Source organism: Pelobates fuscus, chromosome 2 (genome assembly GCF_036172605.1).
Source record: "Pelobates fuscus isolate aPelFus1 chromosome 2, aPelFus1.pri, whole genome shotgun sequence".
In the NCBI taxonomy this organism is placed as follows: domain Eukaryota; kingdom Metazoa; phylum Chordata; class Amphibia; order Anura; family Pelobatidae; genus Pelobates; species Pelobates fuscus.
This window is the reverse complement of record NC_086318.1, coordinates 28,561,944-28,582,366: the sequence shown is the minus strand read 5'-3', so window position 1 is coordinate 28,582,366 and position 20,423 is coordinate 28,561,944. Positions and strand designations below refer to the sequence as shown.

At 42.9% G+C, this 20,423-nt stretch overlaps 1 protein-coding gene across 1 annotated transcript in view; it reads right to left on the bottom strand.

Moving 5' to 3' along the window:
- The window catches only part of LOC134585412 (hatching enzyme 1.2-like), a 140,668-nt gene that overhangs the window by 108,275 nt on the left and 11,970 nt on the right, over positions 1–20,423 (bottom strand). The gene's annotated exons all lie outside the window — the stretch shown is intronic.

Here is a 20,423-nt window from a genome sequence, read left to right as displayed (position 1 = left end):
GACTCTTTTTAGAGTCTTTGGAATGAGTGGAAATACACTCCAAGTGTTGAAGATACTTGTAGGTGTTTTAGTTATGTATTGTAATGTCAATTTTTTGTATTGTTCACGAGAGCTCATTAGATTAATTAAAACATTTTTTTTTGAAAATGGTTAAAATAATTACGATAAATATTCAAGGTTTAAATATCCCCCAAAAAAGACAAGCTTTTCAAGATTACTTAAAAAAGGAACAGGTTCAAATTGCTATGATACAAGAGACACCCTGGCGCAAACAGGATGAAAAAAGATGGAATAGCAGATCTTTTCCCTTAAAAATGTGTTCCTCTAGAGAGGAGGGGAAAAAAAGGAGGAGTAGCAATATTTTTTGCAAAAGATCTAAAAATAAATATAAAATATATGGAAACAGACTTGGAGGGGAGATATATTATTTTAGTAGTTACAATAGAGGACGAACTTTTCACTTTAATTAATGTATACTTGCCCAATAAAAATCCCATATGCCTATTGAGAAAAGTATTAAATAAGGTTGAGAAAGTAGCAGTGGGAATAAAGCTATATGCAGGAGACTTTAATAGTATACAAGACCCTTTATTAGACAAGTTCTCTGAAAAAAAAATAACATTTGGGATAAACAAGTGTTAAAAAACGCAAGGAATTTTAACAACCTGATAAAAAGAGAAGGTCTATTTGATATATGGAGACTTAACAATCCCACAGTGAAAGAGTTTACATTTTATTCCTGGCCCCATGATTCATATTCTCGAATAGATCTTGTTTTTGGAGATTTAAAACTGATAGAAAGAACATATAAAATAGAAAACAAAACAGTAATATGGTCAGACCATAATAGTGTGTGCCTGGAACTAAATAGCAATAGATCTAAGTGCAGTAAGAATACAACCTGGAGGTTAGATGAATCAATACTAGCAGAAAAGGAATATAAAGACTACATAGACAAAATGACTACTTGCTATTTTGAAGAAAATAATAATGGACAAGTGGAGAATTATACTTTATGGTGTTCATTTAAGGCAGTAATAAGGGGACATTGCATAATGCTTAACAAATTAAAGAAAAAAAAAAGGCGTAAATGTACAAGATCTCTACATTGAACTATATAATTTAAATAAAATAAACAACGTAAAGCCAAGTAAGGAGAATCAGCTAAAAATAGATAAGATTAAATCTGAGATACAGGAAAAAAACATGAAAAAATTAAAATAAATATGCATAAACTTAAAATTAAATATTACCATAAATCTAATAGAGCCGATAAAATTATGTCGAATATGTTGAAAAAAAAATACATCCAATAAGGTTGATAAAATAATAACTAATGACATCATCTCCCTTCTCCCAGAACAGATAGGGAAAGCATTTAATGAGTATTATTCCAATTTATATAGTCAATCAATAATCACTTCTTCATAAAAAATAAAAAGATATATTAAATCAGCAAAATTGAATAAAATAACAGAAATACAAGTAAAAAATCTAAATAAAGAAATCACGGAAGAAGAGATTAATATAATAATAGATAGACTAGAAACCTATAAAACGCCAGGCCCAGATGGATTTGGAAATAAATTCTATAAAGTAATGAAATCTCAATTGATAGGTCATTTAAAAAACACTTTTAATACTGCAGTTAAAAAGGGCAAATTCCCAGAAGAAATGCTCAAAGCAAACATTCTACCTATATTGAAACCAGGGAAAGATCCAACAAAAGTTCAGAGTTACCGACCAATATCATTAATAAACGTAGATGTAAAGATATTCTCTTCTATTTTGGCTAGTAGATTAAAAGAAGTAATGAATCAAATCATTCATCCTGACCAAACAGGGTTTGTCCCAGATAGAATGTCAAGCAATAACATTAGACGTCTGATAGATGCACTAGATATATCAAAGTGTAAACAAAGTCCCATGCTGATCCTGTCTTTAGATGCTGAGAAAGCCTTTGACAGGGTCAGCTGGGACTTTATGAAGTTTACTTTAGAAGAAATAGGCATACAGGGATGGCTGTTTGACGCAATTTTGGCGCTATATAAAGATCCAATGGCGAGAACAATTGGCCCGGGCATATGCGCAGACTGGTTCAAATTGAACAATGGAACCAGACAAGGTTGTCCATTGTCCCCTTTATTGTTTATATTAACTATAGAAGTTCTAGCTAACAGAATCAGAAATAATGAAAACATCAAGGGATTTACAGCAAGACAGAAAGAATTGAAAATTTCTCTTTACGCCGACGATACCATTCTTTTTTTAAACAATCCGTCAACATCAATAGTAAACGCAATGGCTGAAATTGAAATGTATAGTTCAGTATCAAATTACAAATTAAATAAAACAAAATCAATGGCTATATACAACAATATGTCAAGCCAAGAAATAGAATCTTACCAAAAAACTTATAATTTTATCAAAGCTAAAACGTTCCCATATTTAGGAATTAAAATATGCAGAAATCCAAAAAATATTATGTGAATAAACTTTATGGACCTTCTAAAAGAAACTAATAAGAATCTGAAAGAATGGAGAAAAATAGAAGTATCTTGGGGAGGAAGAATAAATATTCTGAAATCATACGTTTTGCCAAAATGGATTTATATTTTTAGAATGCTCCCTTTAAGTATCCCGAATGAATGGTTGACAATGATTAACACCTCCTTTTCCAATTTTGTATGGCAAGGGAAGAAACCCAGAATTAAAAATGGAGTATTATCAAAAGGACTAAAGAAGGGAGGTTTGGGATATCCAAACATAAGAAAATATTATGAAGCAGGGATCATAATGCATGTTATGACTACTCAGATAATTCAAAATAAAGAGGAAATATGGTGGTGGTCAGAAATAGAATCTAGCCAATTAAGCGACTCCCTAAACTTAGTCTGGAAAAACAAAAAATTCAATTTTTTTAGATCATATATTCTAGGCCAGATCATTCCAGTTTGGCAAAAAATAAGGAAGAAAATTGACTTAACCAACAAAATATTTGATTTTCAAAGAATAGACATGATAGAAGCAAATATAGAGAATATCTCCTTAAAAGTATGGAAGGAAAAGGGAATAAATACATTAAAAGAACTGATTAAGGATGGCAAAATCAAACCCTATAAAATACTGATAGAAGAGTTTAAGGTTCCTGCTAAAGAAGTACCGTATTTTTCGCTCCATAAGACGCACCTCACCATAAGACGCACCTAGTTTTTAGAGGAAGAAACCCAGAAAAAAAATATTCTGAACAAACTGTCCCATAGTGTTTCTTACTATGGGACAGTTTGTACAGAATATTTTTTTTCTCCCCTGTCCCATAGTGTCCCCCCTCCCATAGTCTTCTCCTCTCTCCCATAGTCTTCACTCACCCCCTCCCCATAGTCTTCACCCACCCCCTCCCCATAGACTTCATCCACCCCCTCCCCATAGACTTCATCCACCCCCTCCCCATAGACTTCATCCACCCCCTCCCCATAGCCTTCATCTCCCCCCCTCCCCATAGACTTCATCTCCCCCCTCCCCATAGACTTCATCTCCCCCCTCCCCATAGTCTTCATCCCCCCCATAGACTTCATCCCCCCCCTCCCAATAGACTTCACCCCCCCTCCCCATAGACTTCATCCCCCCCATAGACTTCATCCCCCCTCCCCATAGACTTCATCCCCCCCTCCCCATAGACTTCATCCCCCCTCCCCATAGACTTCATCCCCCCCCTCCCCATAGACTTCATCCCCCCCCCTCCCCATAGACTTCATCCCCCCCCCTCCCCATAGACTTCATCCCCCTCCCCATATTCTTCTCTCCCATACTGTCCCCCTCCCCTTGTCCCATAATTACTTACCTGTCTTGCAGCGTTGGCCGGCAGCACAGGGCGCACCGCGGTAGTGGAACTTGAATTTCATGTTCCGGTTTCCGGCGGGACTGAAAGGAAGTGCGCACTCAGCTTGTGCACACTTCCTTTCAGTCCCGCCGGAAACCGGAACATGAAATTCAAGTTCCACTACCGCGGTGCGCCCTGTGCTGCCGGCCAACGCTGCAAGACAGGTAAGTAAAGCTTCATATTCGCTCCATAAGACGCACAGACATTTCCCCTCACTTTTGAGGGGAAAAAAAGTGCGTCTTATGGAGCGAAAAATACGGTATATACCTATCTTAGAGTAAAACATTTTTTGGAGAAAGTTGAGATAGTAAAAGATGGTAAGATGTATGATATTTTAAAACCAATTTTACATCAGAACAAACTAAAGCAGATGTTCGCTAGATGTGTCAGAATGTTGGATCAAATGGAGGACTCAGCCCTTCCCTACGCTATTAAAAAATGGAATATGGAACTAAAAATAAATATAGAATTAAATGAATGGTTATCTAATATACAAAAAATCAGTAAAAATGTTCACTCTTTTGTACTGATAGAAACACATTTTAAGCTGGTTCATCAATGGTATATGACACCAACTAAAATAGTTAAATTTGATATATCCAAGGACGTGAATTGTTGGAGGTGTAGAGAGGAAAAGGGAGACTACATTCACATGTGGTGGTCTTGTAGACAAGTGATTGTTGTATGGCAGTGGGCTCAATTTATCATCCACACACTTTGTGGTGTTGAAATATCTCTAAAACCAGAAACAATGCTACTACATTATCAATGGCCAAAATTAAATAAAATAAATCAATTTTTAATTATTCATTGTTTAACAGCATGTAAAATAATAGCAAGAAACTGGAAGGGAAATACCGTCTTTAATATTAAGTTGATAATAATACAGATGATTTATCAAATTAAAATGGAGAAGGATCACTGCAGGACTCTGGATGATAATTTGAGCCTATGGGCAATTTGGGAAGAAAAACTACTACAAATGTAAAGGCAATAAGGTTACCATCTGAAAAAAGTAATAGAAATTGGAAGTATGTTGAGCTCTCGTGAAGGGGGGGGATGTCTTTGTGTTTATGTGTATGAATATTTTTATATATTGTGTATGAATGTTTTTATATACTTTTTTGTAAAAGATTTATGGTGATAAACTTAATAAAAAGAAGTTAAAAAAAAAAAACTACTGCACGATGTCTTTGTGCACCAAATACCGGCGAGATGGCACCATGTAGAAAAGTCCAAACAGTGTCTGTGAGTTAAAATGGCCGCCATCCATTGTTCTCACCATGTGCTTCATCCATTGTTCTCACCATGTGCCTCTGATACATGAAATGGTGGCCACCCAGTAACTCCACAGTATGTCCTCAGTTGGTTCTTAAAGGGCCAGTAGCAGCATAACAAAATACAACATGCCCAAATCAGTTCCTAGAAGGGCAATACATCCCTGGGCCATAGTCACAGGGCAAGAGGCTGGCAAGCATTCCTCTCCAGGCACAAGTGGCAGGGCTAGTTCCGCCACACATACCTCCTCTGTTCTGAGATTTCCCCTCCCCCCATCCCCACCCTCTTTGTTCTGAGCTAAAGAAATAAAACAGCAGAAAGGACACAGTGGCGATAATCTCAGTAAAATCTGGTGCAGCTAAAATTACCCAAGTGTAATGTCACCGTTTACACTTCAAAATGTGATATAGTCAGAAAACAAGGTGATTTGCGCACACAGAAAATGTGAATTTTACCTTGTACATAGAATATTCTCAGGTAATCACACTACAGGTAGTTTGTAACACCTATATACAGATAAATAAAATACACATAGTGTAAACTGTATAAAAGCAAATAGCCGTATAAAAGAGGATATTTCTTCAAACTCACAATTTTCAGAGCCCTTTCAAAGTTGGCTCTAAACTTATAACGCTTGTCATCTCATCCTTGAGATATTCAGCAATGGTAAAATATATACATCCTCAGGAACTTAGGGCTGGTACACTGCAGCAGAAATCCAAAGTACAGGGCAGGTATGTATACATTTTTTTTTTTATTAACAAACTTGTTTAAAATAAAAATGTGTGTGTGTATATATATATATATATATATATATATATATATATATATATATACAAATCCATCTCCTTTCTATCCTATCTCCATTTTCTAGACTGCTTTGACCCTACTAGTTTAAAATCTCATCCAACCTTCTAGAAATCCTATCCCCCAGCACAGCAGACCCTCTTCCGTTTAGCTGCAATCCATTATGCAAATTCTATTTAAGTGTCACAAAGATTAAATATTTTGTTTTTCAGTTTAACTCATGGATGGCACTGTGTCTCAGGGCTCTTTTGATCACTGACAACAATCTCGAACACCTGTGATAATTAGATTGCCAGGTGAGTCCAATTTAAGGAACAACTACTAAAGGATGGTGTTCCACATAATTAAGCAGAGCACCATTTTCATGCAATATGGGGAAGAAAAAGGATCTCTCTGCTCCTGAAAAGAGTGAAATAGTCCAATGCCTTGGATGAGGTATAAAAAGATTAGATATTTAACGAAAAATTAAGCATGATCATCACACTAATTAGAGATTTGTGGCTGATTCAGAGCACAGATGGGTTAGTGCAGATAAAGGCACATTGAGGATTGAGGGCTTCCGATGCTCAGCTTTAGCTTGTTTTTATTTTCACCTTTTTGAGACTGTGTTTTTTCTTTTGAATTTTTCCTTGGTCTGAGTGAGTGAGAGCTCTTGCCGGCTGAGCTCCCCTTTGGGTCCCTTAGATATACGGTCTACATGTGAACTTTATACTAGGAGCCTGTCTAATCTCTGAAGATTTTTTACTCGGCATATTCAACCTTTATTTTCCTCTGTCACCCCTCTCCTATCCTTTCCATTTATTTTGGAATGGAACATTCCTTGCTTTACATTACCTCGTACTACTAGTGGTTGCATATCTGAATGGGGTATTCCCTACACTTTTGGGTTACACCTCCCTAGCAGCACCATTAAGGCAATTAGCCCCCTTCCACTTGGCAGTCTTTGTAGCTGCAAGTTGTGAGGTTTTTGCCCTTTCATTATTCAAGGGTAATTGCCCTCTAGTGGCTTTATTTAAGCTGCCATTTGTGAGAAAGGGACGGACATCTTTATTCATTTTCTAACCTAGGTGGTTCTAGAGTTTGTGAACCCCTAACCAGGAGCCTTATGTTGGTATTCTATTAGGGAGGTGAGGATTGGTTCGTCATCCATCCATCTCGCTGGGATTTATTTGAGTCAATCCCTTTGCATATCGCTAGTACTTGTGTTGATAGGGTTTATTTGTGGCAGAATACCTTAGATTTTGTACAGTCTATACGTATCATGACAGGTTATCGTAGTATTTGTGATATATAAGGGTAATTATGATGTGTCCACTCTACTCTATTAATGGACACTTTATATCCCTAGACTTTTTGCTTATCCTCACAAGGGCTTTTTCTTTTTTACTCCCCTGATCTACAGTGGTAAGAGGTCTAGGGTTCACTTTGTGGCACTCATTCAAAGGACAGTATATTCTCTCATGGCTTCAGAGCAGTTTATTTATCATAATTAGGTCCATAGCTACAGCTGTTACTTTGTTCTTATACATATTCTTGCAACTGTGAACAATAGTTATTACGTTGTTGCAGGAGCCCATAATTACTTGATTCAGCTAAGTTAACTAGCTATAGGGCTTGCTACTTTTGATCCCATTAAGGACCTTTCTATCTGCTCTATATAGAGCCATTATAAAAACAGTCTCATTTTAATCTTATCAATCACTTGAACATCACTGGGTGGTTTTCACAGTCTGTGTATATAATTGTTATGCTTCCTAACAAAATGTAATTGTTTTGTATGCAAGCCTTTATATTGATATCTACACACAAGGTAGTTTTGGTGGGGAGCTTGATTCCTTCTAATGATGAGGTCCCCATCTGCTTATATAATTTGTCTGCACATTGAGGAAGATTTCTGCCAGATCCATGCATCGGATCAAGAGAGCAGCTGCTAAAATACCATTACATAGCAGCAAACATATATTTGAAGCTGCTGGTGCCTCTGGAGTCCCACTGACATCAAGGTGTAGAGTCCTCCAGAGTCTTGCAATGGTGCATAACCCCACTAACCAATGCTCACAAGCAGAAACGACTGCATTGGGCAGACAAATACATGAAGACTAATTTTCAAACAGTTCTATTCACCCTGGATGGTCCAGATGGTTGAAGTAGTGGATGGTTGGTGGACGGCCACCCTGTTACAACAAGGCCGCGACGTCAGCAAGGCGGTGGAGTCATGTTTTGGGCTGGAATTATGGGAAAAGGTGTAAAGATGACCGCTGACTGACCACTTCCCTCCCTGATACAGAAGGAAGAACTATGCTTTCTGTAATAAAATCATCTTCATACATGACAATGCACCATCTCATGCTGCAAAGAATACCTCTGTATCATTGGCTGCTATGGGGATAAAAGGAGAGAGAGTCATGCTGTGGCCTCCATCCTACCCTGACCTCAATCCTATTGAGAACCTTTGGAGCATCCTCAATCAAAAGATCTATGAGGGTGGGAGGCAGTTTACATCCAAACAGCAGATCTGGGAGGCTATTCTGACATCTTTCAAACACATTCAAGCAGAAACTGTCCAAAAACTCACAAGTTCAATGGATGCAAGACTTGTGAAGCTGCTATCAAATAAGGGGTCCTATGTTAAAATGTAACGTGACCTGTTAATATGTTTAAAAAGTTAAAATGTTGTTATAAGTTTGATTGAGATAGCTTTTAATTTCAGTAAATATGCTGCAAACACAACAAATGACAATTTTCAGTTCTTTACAAGCTATAAAGTGTTTTGAAACTTACTGTGCGTAATAATTTGGAACAGTGCATTGTAAGTTTTTTATGTTAAAAAAAAATACTGTTATCATTTGTTTAATAAAATTTGAATTGTACTCATAATAGTTGATAACATGAGAATTATGCTGACCGTTATTTACATCAATTATTTAGGTAAATGAGAAATATAATTTGCATAATAATTTGGAACAGGGTGTAAGTGGTGTGGCTAGCGAGAATGGGCTACATGTATGGAATTTCTTTGTATGGTTGTCCCAGATACATTACATGGTGGCTGTCATGGGGCGCATGTATGCCATGGTTTGGTGTGAGGGCCTTGGGTACCTCACTTGGGTACTGTACGCCCTCCTTCAAAGACCAATGTGACTCGATTTCTGCCAAGGGGGGCTTGTGAGTGACCTCATGTACGCTGATTGCCTGGCTGATTACAGAAGCTCTAAAATAGGCCCTTATGTCTGTGAATCCCTCCCTCAGAGACTTTCCTCGTGGCCGTGGCCTTGGGGATACGCGCTTTATGTCATCTCTTGACAAAACGGTTGACATGGCGTTGTAGGTGTGAGAAATAGGTGTCGGGGACGTTAATGGACAGGGACCTAAACAGGAATTGGAGTCTCGGGAGCAGCATCATCTTGAATGCCACAATGTGGCCCACCAAAGATAATAGTGTATCTTTCCATTTGTCTAATTGTGTGCGTATGTCGTTTTCCACTGTGGAGTAGTTTGCTTTGTAGAGATCAGTCGGGTTTTTGGTCAGTTTTATCCCTAGGTAGGATATATGATCCACTCTCCAGTCAAAGTCATATGTTAGTTTGAGGTCTTGCACTTTGGATTGGTTTATGTTGATTGGCATAGCTTTTGTCTTTGTCATAATAAGTCTATTATATGTGAATTTCCTGTATTCCCCCAGTGTGTCCGGCAGGGCTGAAAGGGATGTATAATGGTCAGAAGGACATCATCCACGAAGAGGCTGAGTTTATGCTCAGTCCATCCTATTCGTACCCCGAAGATGTGTTTGTTAGCACAGATCTGGGCTGCTAGGGGCTTATGTGCCAGCACGAATAGTAGAGGAGAGAGCGGGCACCCTGTCTCGTTCCATTCGTGAAAGCAAATCAAAGGGACATAAAGCTGCCATTTAACACTTTCGCCATGGGCAAATTGTAGAGTGCCTTGACCCTTGCTACCAGCTTGGCAGGGAACATATACTTTTTCAACACTGCCTCCAGGAAGTTCCAGCTCAGTCGGTGAAACACTTTCTCAGTGTCCAGAGAAAGCAGAAGACCTTTTGTTCCCTCTCTTTTTCATAGTGTGCATAATACCCAGAACACATCTCACATTGTCGGTCCCCTGCCTACCCTTCTGTTACAAATTGCTATTTGTAACTGGCCCTTTAAATGAGAAATTGCCCTGCTTCCCTGGATTGTGGAGAAGCATGTTTGCCAGCCTCCTGCCTCATGACTATGGCCCCTGGAAGATTGTGCCCCTGAAAACTGATGAACTTTTATTGGGTGTGTATGGCCCTTTAAGAACCGTCTGGGGACATATTGTGACTTTGCTGAACAATGCCCCTTTAAGACTATGTCCCCAGACCTGTAAAATAACTTGCCCCTGGCTCTCTCCCACTTGGTTCAGTAAATAGGGCTTACTGAACCAAGTACCACACAGGCGGACCACCCAGAAGTTAAAGTATGCAGGCAATTTACCTCCCAGGCTGTGAGGTTACTGCAGGTTAATTGCCGAGCGCTAGGTGGCCGCCATTCGGCAGCCGAACACGTGGCGGCGGCCATTTTAGTCATTTGAATGCGGTCAGCGGTGTATGCTAAAGATTCTGTGGAACTAAAATCGGCTACACATTTTGCCGAACACCGCTGACCCTTACCTTCTTCCATACAGAACTTGCAGCTCCAGAGACTAAGTCCCGTTCGAAATGGGACTTAGTCGTTTTTCGGCATGAAATTGACCGGCCGCACATCCCAAATCTATGGAACTGTTTTGGGCAGGAAATTGTGCTTGCGGTCGGTCATAAAGGACTTCCAGCTAACTTTTGATCCACTGGAGGGATTTGGCTGATTTTTGGAAGGGTTTATGTTTGATGTATGCTGAGTCTGAATATGCTTTTATTGAAATTGAATGTATGGTTTTAAAGTTACAGTGTGTGTGTAAAAACTGTATTTTTATTGTATGTAATAATTGGTTTAACTGTTTATCTGAGGGGAGGGAATGTGTGGGTTGCACCAGATGTGTGATTGGTGATTTTATGCCTCCCCCTGGTAGTGTCCTATCTGCATGTAACCTCAATAAAAGCCAGGCTGGGTGTTCCAGCATCTCAGACCTCTTCTGACCCTCAATACGTAGCCTTGTCTCGTTATTGGAGGGAACTGCTATATCACACTGGGGATTGCTATGCGCTGCATATTCCCCTGAGCTCTTAATCACTTAGCTCTTTTAAGAGCTTGTTCCGGATACGCTCTCCTGGAGGAGAGGTCTTCCCCACACGGTCCTGGAGGACAGAAGCCGATCCAGGGTGGAAGGAAGACGGCGCGGCTCCAGTTAAGCTACGGCGGTTGTGGAGTCTGCGGTGGCTGTGGTGTCTGGTGCGGTGCTTGTGGTCCTCGGCGCAAGCTAGGAAGCGTCCATCAACGGAGGGTACTCGGTCGGAGTGCACGGAGCTCCGTTACACCTTCACAAACCCAGATTGGTCCGTGTGGACTAACTCCTGAAGAGCCCCAAACAACCTGTTAGCTATGACTTTTGCAAAGAGTTTGGCATCTGAGCTAAGGAGGGAGATGGACCTGAAGTTCTTGCATTGTGATTGGGGTTTACCTGGTTTGGGGAGTGTGACCACAGTGGCGGATAACATATCTCTAGGGAGTTTGGAGGAGGACATGGCTTTGTTAAAGAGTCTAAACAGGTAAGGGGTCAATGTGTTGCTAAATTTCTTGTGATAAATGTTGGATAGTAGGTCCGGTCTTGGTGATTTTGTTGGTTGGCAGGTGTTTGATGGCTGACTCCATCTCCTCTCTCTCTATTGGGCGTGCTGAGGCCTCCTCCTGTTGAGTCTGAGATAAAGTGGCAGTGGGAAACTGCTGCAAGTAGTTTGATGCTTCTTCTACAGTGGCGTGGTACTGCTGTTTATTCTGCCTGGAGGTTATATAGTGCCCTGTAGAATTAGGCAAATGCATTCCCTATGTCTACTGGTGATATCAGTTTGTCATTTTTGTCCGCAGTGATGTACAGGATTCTAGTTCTTGCCTGAATGTCCTTTAGGGAATTTGCTAATCTTTTCCCTGCTCTATTCCCCTGTGTGTATTGCGTCAGGTTCAACCTTTTCAGGTATATGCTAGTGCGTTGGAGGTTGTGTTCCCTGACTTTGTGTTGGATCTGCGTTATTTCCGATTTAAGCTGCTTTGAGGGCTTCGATTGGTCTTCCCTGTTGAGATCTAGCAGCTTCCCCTGCCACTCCCTAAGTTGTGTTTGCACTGTCAGCAGCCCTCTCACCACTGCCTTGTGTGCCTTACAAATGTTGTCAATGGAGACCTCACTCGGAAGGAGCTGTGGTATGAGGCCTTGGAGGTGCAGCGGAGAGAGAGCCTTCCCAGTGACGAACAGCGGTTCCAGGTACTTGTGGCCCTGTGGTCACCTTTCCTAGGGGAGCAACCCCTGGATGAGTGGGTAATGGAAGTGTGGGACCTGATTTGGAAGGATTTGTGGCTGGATGGAACTAAAGTGGTATGACTAACCACTATCTGGCGGAAGGAGAGGATTATAATGGCCCAGGCTTACTGTGGGAGGCCTTTGAGGAGGGCAATGACTTTGGTTCCCCCACAGAATGTCGGCTCTGGGACATCCACGACATCAAGGAATCTCTGCTGGATCTTCCCCGAGTGGAAGACCTGGGGCCAGACCTGATTAATCTGGTCACAATGGAGTGGGAGCTGGAGCAGAGCTACCAATATCTGTTGAGCTTAGCACAGCAACCAAGTATACGACCAGGAGTAGGGACAGTCGGTCCTGCTCCCCAGCGGCAGTATGCTTTGCAGGGAGAGGAGACAACCGGTCTCCCTCCCCAGCAGCGGCCTGAGTTCCAGGAGGAGGTGATGGTCGATCCCTCCACCGTACAGCAGCCAGCATCCTGGGGAGGGGAGGTACCAGAGGTGAGGAACCTCATAGACTTGGCCTGGGAAGACCCACACATGGCAGGGACCAAGGTCTCTCTGCCGGCCCTACAGGGATGCTGGGCAGCCGGCCCAGATCCCCAGCAGCAGTATACTTTGCCGGGAGAGGAGACAACCGGTCTCTCTCCCCAGCGGCGGTGGAGTTTACAGGAGGAGGTGATGGTCGATCTCTCCACCTTACAGCAACCAGCGTCGTGGATCCAGGGTGGGTGAGAGGCGGCGAGACCCCGGCGCGGCTGCATCGCTAGAAGTGGGGTCCGCAGTGTTGATGTCGGTTGGAGTGCTCTGAGTCCTCTAGGAGCATCGATTGGCGGAGGTACTCAGTCGGAGTGCCAGTATTCCATCACAGAAACCTACTCCCATTCAGTGTGTGGATGTCTGACTTCCTAAAATGAGTCTCCTGAAGGCAGATGACGCCTCCCTTTAACCGTGTGATATCTCGATATAAAGCATGACATTTGAATGGGGTGTAAAGCCCTTCAACATTATGTGATACCAATCTCATGGTGCGTCAACTTGAATAGCTCCCCCTCCTTCACCCTCCACCTCACTTCTAGGTTGCCTTGTTAGGGAAATGGATAGAAAGGATAGGAAATATAGTGTAGAGAAGGATATATGTACCCAACATAAACCAAGATCTTAGTATAACACATGGCTGCTCCTACGGGAGTCAGCACTCTACACCCACCAGAAAATCGGTTTGGGATTCGAAAGTACTGAGCATGACACGCAGTTCCCTTGGGGTTTTACCTTGGGGGTTTTCCCGGTGTGAAAGCTGAGCTTGCCATACTCCGCACAGGCGGATCCCATTGTTCACATAACATTACCTTTTTAACTCGACATTGTGCAAGTGAAGTAAACCAAAAGTTAAATCAGAACATTCCTCTTTAGGATTAACTAGAACATCTTTCATAGCCCTCACATTGGGTAAATTCTCCAGCCCCCAATTCCCAGCCTGCATTAAACAAAGCTGCTTCCCCCATCCAAGCAAAATCGTAGGTAGCTATAAAGGCCCTCAATAATAAGATGGGACCCCAGGTCCTCCTGGCACTACCCCCTGAGGTTCTCCTATGTATTTATTTATTTTTATTTTTTTCCCATGGGTGCTCATCCTTACCTTCTGGGGTGTTGGGGAACCTGGACCATCCACCCTGGGGCGATAGCTCTATAAATCTGGATCAGGTCTCTCTCCCCATTCTTGCCTGCTTGGATCCAAACCCCCTCAGACTTGTGGTACGGCACTTTGTTGATACCTCTACGGCCTGCTAGAGCGGAGATGTACTCCTGCCCCCATACATACAGTTCCATGCCTGTAATGGACCGTTTCAGCAGACAAGGGGATAAAAACCGTTTAGGCGATAATCCCCTTTTCAAAGACCGGCACAGCTACTGTAGAATCACCAAAACTCATGAATTGGATGTAAGTGAATGCACCCAAACTCCCAAACTGGAACCTCATGAATAGCTGCTAGCAGATGAACAGGAAAAGCTCCCAAGCGACTTACACTCCTAGCAATCAGTCCCTAGCAGCATACAGTGAATCCCCACAAAACGAGTCGAGGCTGCGATTTGAAGGTCAAGCAGTGGTCTGTTTATTGAGGGCTACCTGCCCCTGTATTTATGCCGGTCTCCCACCTGGTGGACACTACCCTAGGGGACCAGATAGACTGTAACAACGGACAGATAAGTAGCATTTCAGGACCAACAGAAGTAAAACATCCCCACAATGCATCCTGGCTTCCTCCCCTCTTCCCTGGAGATAATTGGAGAAGTAATTCAATTATCTCCCAGGAGAAAGGCAAAACTCCATTACACACGTGGGGACCCAAATACAGTAATATGCTTTAAAATACATAAAGTTACGTTTTATACATTAAACATAGACATGTAACATATCCCCAGATAGCTCAGGTCTGAGTGCACATTATTAGGTGAATGGCACTCAGACCACACGAATACAGTTTGATTGCCATGGAGCTAAAGTCTTTACACGAACAGGCTCCATGGCATGGCTATCTGGGTTAAAACATTCCTCTAACTTAAAGTACCGATTTACATGCTTTCGTTCAATCCATACGAATTAGAACCAGGGGCTGGAGGTTCAGCGGTGCCTGCCCGTAAAAGTGTCCGGGTTTGGTGCATGAAAGCCGGGCAGAAAAGCGCTGGCTGCCCGGGGAGCTCCAGAACACCGCTATCGTGTGGCGGCTAAGTGTAACCGCGACCACCCAGTAACAATCAATTAAGTTGCGGTTAACCGCAGCTACTGGGTGGTCAATTGCCGGCACACGCTCGTTAAGCCGCGGTTAACCGCGGCTTCAGGGAGGTCCATTGGAGGCACACGCCAGCTTCTGGGTGGCCAATTAACGGCGCCGGCCGGCTTCCCACGGCTCTGGGGAGGCTGAATCAAAGGCTGTTTGTTCGGTAGATAAAATCTACCGAACAGCTGTGCAGAAAGGGAGGGATAAACCTTTCTGCACTGTAAAAGTAACTGTATAACTGCCATTCCATAGTCATGGGGCAGCATGCTGGCAATTAGGCTTCTCCATAACAGAGGGAAGCAGGGGAATTTGTCGAATAAAATAACAGTTACAAATGGCAGTTTGTAACAATGCCTCTGTGTATAAACGGGAGCTTGCAGTCCGCGCAGAACTCCCAAGGGTTTGGTAAGTCCAGGGTCAATAAAGCGTAGGCGAGTTCCTCCCTCCCTGGGAGACTTTCCAGACCCCAGACCTCCAATCGGTCTTAGTCTGGTGGCCTTTCCCAAAAGATGTAGTCATCCAGACAGCCTCCTGCCACAAGTGCCCATTTGTACATCCAGTTTCCTGCGGGGAAACAACCTGGATGCACTTCCCCCTGGTTGGACCAAGTACTCGCTAGGAATGGAGGGTGCAGTTTCCCTGATCCATGCATGGTGAACAGAGACCAGCGGTGCTCTATCCTGTAGCCAGCAGTTCAGCTGGGTTGGTTGCTGGGTCATCAGGTCCCAAAACATAGGGTTAGGTAGGGCAGAGGCCAGCTGCATTCTGCCCAGTTGCCAGCTCTTCTGCTGGAAGGGGGTCACCTATAATGTATGTTTATGTGAGTGCGGTTTTAATTACATAATTTTAAATTATTCTGTGTAATTTTTTATGATGGATTGTTATTGTCTCTCTTCATATGTATATTTGTCATTTTACAATTGGAAATATTTACATTATCTACTATTATTGTTGCTTTCTTATTTTATGGACTTTTTGCCCACAATTAAAATGGTGTCTTCCGAGTTATTGAACCTACTACTTCCGGAAGATTCAAAATGGACACACAGGAAATGACGCAATAACGGCGGATACGTCATGACGTCACAACCGGAAGTAGAATGCGGAGAAACACCGAGCGGGAAATTGAATTTCCAGAAGACCGGTTTAAAAGCACATCGAAAGCAGTTCAACTTATGCACTTAAAGACTGAGTCGAAACGCGCTAGTGTTTTATTTATTTTTACCGCGGATCTTTTATTTTATTGGAGTAAAATTCTTTGTACCTCATTCATCCTGGTTTGGCATTTATCCTTTATACACTGGGGAGAGGAAATCTAATACTACAAGAAGACCGTGTGTATAGCCTGAAAAAGCTGATTTTTCACAAGTGATCACAGTTAGAGCCTACTATTCTAGGCTCTATATATCGTGAGTGACCCATTACCTCTATTACACATCTTTTTTACATATATACAGTATTATGCTATGTGTATATTGTTCTATCTTTCAGATTATCTACAAGATTAACAAATATTGAATATAAGTATTCATTTTGTTCTCTTTTTACTTGCACCCCCCACTTTGTATAGGGTAATTACGCATGAACAGGTAAGTATTAATGAAGGGAGCCTATCCATGCGTTTTTAGGCCCAAACGCTTTTTCCCATGTTTATGCTTACGTGGACGTGCCGGCTCGTGACCAGAAGCTGCAAGCCGGGTACTGAGGGCGGTGAGAAGCCAGGTGGCAGGCACGGAGGTCGGAGGCAGAGGAAACTGCTGGTTACAGGACTCCTTCTGGAGGCTTGACATTTTTAAATTTTTTGGGGGCGGTAACTTTGGACGGGAAGTGCTGGTTGCTAAGGCGAAGTCAAACAGTTTGAACGGCAGAGGTGAGTAGGGGCTAGGAGTATAAATAGGGGCCATAACCTAAAGGCCTTGTATTATATATATATATATATATATATATATATATATATATATATATGCTATGTGTCCTGATGAAAGCTCCGATCGGGAGCTGAAACGTTGACTATTTTAGATGTACCAACAATAAAACGGATGAATCAAACCCAAGAGTGCCGGTTATTTTTTAATATTTTTATGTATATATATGACACATACACATACACGCACAGACACTCACAAATTGCTATTTTTATCTTTATTTAAATCTACCCAGCATCCCTACCTTTGGGAGAGCTGAGTGGATCTTTCCCTGGTGTCCTCTCTAATCTCTTGATGTTTCTCTCTGCTCCCCTCTAGCAGGGCCGTTTGAAGGAATTTGGGGGCCCCAAGCAAAACAGACATGGAGGCCCCCCCAAACTCCAACCCCACCCCCCACATGCACGCTCAAGGTCTGGGCCTGCACCCGGGTCCCCCCCATCACAATACAATAAAAGGCCTGCAGGGACAGGCTATAGACACCAGAACCACTACATTAAGCTGCAGTGGTTCTGGGGACTATAGTGTTTCTTTAATGTGAGGTAAATTAGAGATTAGTGCCACGAATAATATACTAGATTGCCTACTTACAACCAGATGAGGATGATGATGGGCTTCAGCTGCCGTCTGGCTCCACTGGTCTGGTGTAGAACAGGCTCTCTGGAGGCGGTTTGTAACTGTGGTCACAAAAATCAATGTTCTGGGAGAACGGGAAGCAGCTCCATTTTTTTGAGGGCCATTTACACAGCTCAAGGTCTGGGTCCCAGGGTCCACCTTCATGTTCCACCAAATAGTTTGTTCACAGGAGTAGGGGATGTCCTGATATGTGTGTAAGGAATGCTTTGTGTGAATCTGTGTTTGTATGTGTAAGGGCTGCAAGGTGAGTTTGTGTATGTATGGGATGCAGTGTGTGTGTCTGTAAGGCAGCGTTTCCCAACCCAGTTCTCAAGGCACACCTACCAGTCCAGGATTTAAGGATTACCCAGTTTTGTCTAAGGTGTTTTTAGAAAAAAAAAGAAAAAAACACCTTAGACACAACTGGGTCACCCCTAAATCCTGGACTGGTAGGTGTGCCTTGAGGACTGGGTTGGGAAACACTGCTGTAAGGGATGCACTGAGTGTGTGGAAGGGGTGCATTGTGTGTTGCTGTGTGTAAGGGATGTATTGCTTGTGTATGTGTGTCTGTGTGTAATGCATTGTGTGTTTTTCTGTGTGCAAGGGGTGTATTGTGTGTGTGTGTGTGTGTGTGTGATGGATGTCAATCTCTCCCCCTACCCCCGTCAATTTCCTTCTTCTCCCCCCCTCTCCAATTTCCTTCTTCTCCCCCTCCCTCTCATTGCCTTCTCCCCCTCCAATTTCCTTCTTCTCCCCCTCCCTCTCATTTCCTTCCTTCTCCCCCTCCAATTTCCTTCCTCTCCCCCCTCAAATTTCTCCCCTTCCTCTCCCCCCTCAAATTTCTCCCCTTCCTCTCCCCCTCAAATGTCTCCCCTTCCTCTCCCCCTCAAATTTCTCCCCTTCCTCTCCCCCTCAAATTTCTCCCCTTCCTCTCCCCCTCAAATTTCTCCCCTTCCTCCCCCCTCCCTCAAATGTCCTCCCTTCCTCTCCCCCCTCCCTCAAATTTCCTCCCTTCCTCTCCCCCCTCAAATTCCTACCTCTCCCTCCCCTCCCTCAAATTTCCTTCCTCTCCCCCCTTCAAATTTCCTCCCTTCCTCTCCCTCAAATTTCCTCCCTTCCTCTCCCCCCCCAAATTTCCTTCCTCTCCCCCTTCAAAATCCCTCCCTTCCTCCCCCCCAAATTTCCTTCCTCTCCCCCCTTCAAATATCCTCCCTCCCTCTCCCTCAAATTTCCTCCCTCCCCCCCCCTTCTCAAATTTCCTCCCTCCCTCCCCCCACTCACTTACATTTTCTCCCTCCCTCCCACCCCCACTCACTTAAATTTTCTCCCTCCCCCCCACCCACTTAAATTGTCTCCCTCCCTCCCTCCCACCCCCACTCACTTACATTTTCTCCCTCCCCCCACCCCCACTCACTTAAATTTTCTCCCTCCCCCCACCCCCACTCACTTAAATTTTCTCCCTCCCACCCACCCCCACTCACTTACATTTTCTCCCTCCCTCCCACCCCCACTCACTTAAATTTTCTCCCTCCCTCCCCCACTCAAATTTTCTCCCTCCCACTCACCCCCACTCACTTACATTTTCTCCCTCCCACCCCCACTCACTTACATTTTCTCCCAAACCCCCCACCCCCCCACCCCCACTCACTTAAATTTTCTCCCTCCCTCCCCCCCACCCCCACTCACTTAAGTCCGGGCCCCCCAGGAGCGCATGCCCTGATGGCAGCCCTGCCGGCTCTGCTTGGGGCCCCGGGCCAGCTCGGGGCCCCAAGCAGTTGCTTGGTTTGCCTGTCGGGTAGCGACGGGCCTGCCCTCTAGTGATGCCAGGGCCGGAGTTACGTCATGTCACTAAACAGCACGCGAGGGAGCAGAGAAGAACTGCAGGAAGGTTACTGCTCCCTCGCGCGCCGCCTCCATGCTCCTTGTGGCGAACAGCTTTAAAGCTCCACGCAGTGGACACCTTCAATGTTTCCTTTGCGGCTTAGCAAGGGGATTACAAATCCCAGATGCCAGTGTGAAATTTCTAGATTTGTCGAGCCCTGTGTATTTATGTGTGTGCATATGTGTGTGTGTATATATATATATATATATATATATATATATATATATATTTGATATTTTATTATATCTTTTCATGTAACAACACTGAAGAAATGACACTCTGCTACAATGTAAAGTAGTAAGTGTACAGCTCATATAACAGTGTAAATTTGTTGTCCCCTCAAAATAACACACAACCAATAATGTCTAAACCGTATCAGAGTGTCATTTGTCACATGAAAAGATATAATTAATATAATAAATATATAATAATACAATATTTAAAAAAAAATGTGAGGGGTGTACTTACTTTTGTGAGATACTATATATAAGTATTAATGAGTATTTTATAACTGCCCCCCCACTTTTGTCGCTGGCCCAGATGTGCCCCCCTAAATATGAATCCTGGATATGCCCCTGACAAGCATTAATACATCTAAATCTGGAAATGTAGAATATCATCATCAAAGGGATCTGGAGATATCATAAACTGTGAGAACAAATGTTGAATTATACTGATTCATTGAGAAAGATATTTTTATGCTGAAACTTTGGGGATATAGACATTGTGTACGGCTCTCTGTTTAGATTTTTGTTAATCAAGTGAGCTGTAACATGTTATTGTATAGCCTATGTCACTGGATAGTGGATATTATTCTTAATGTATTTCCTATCC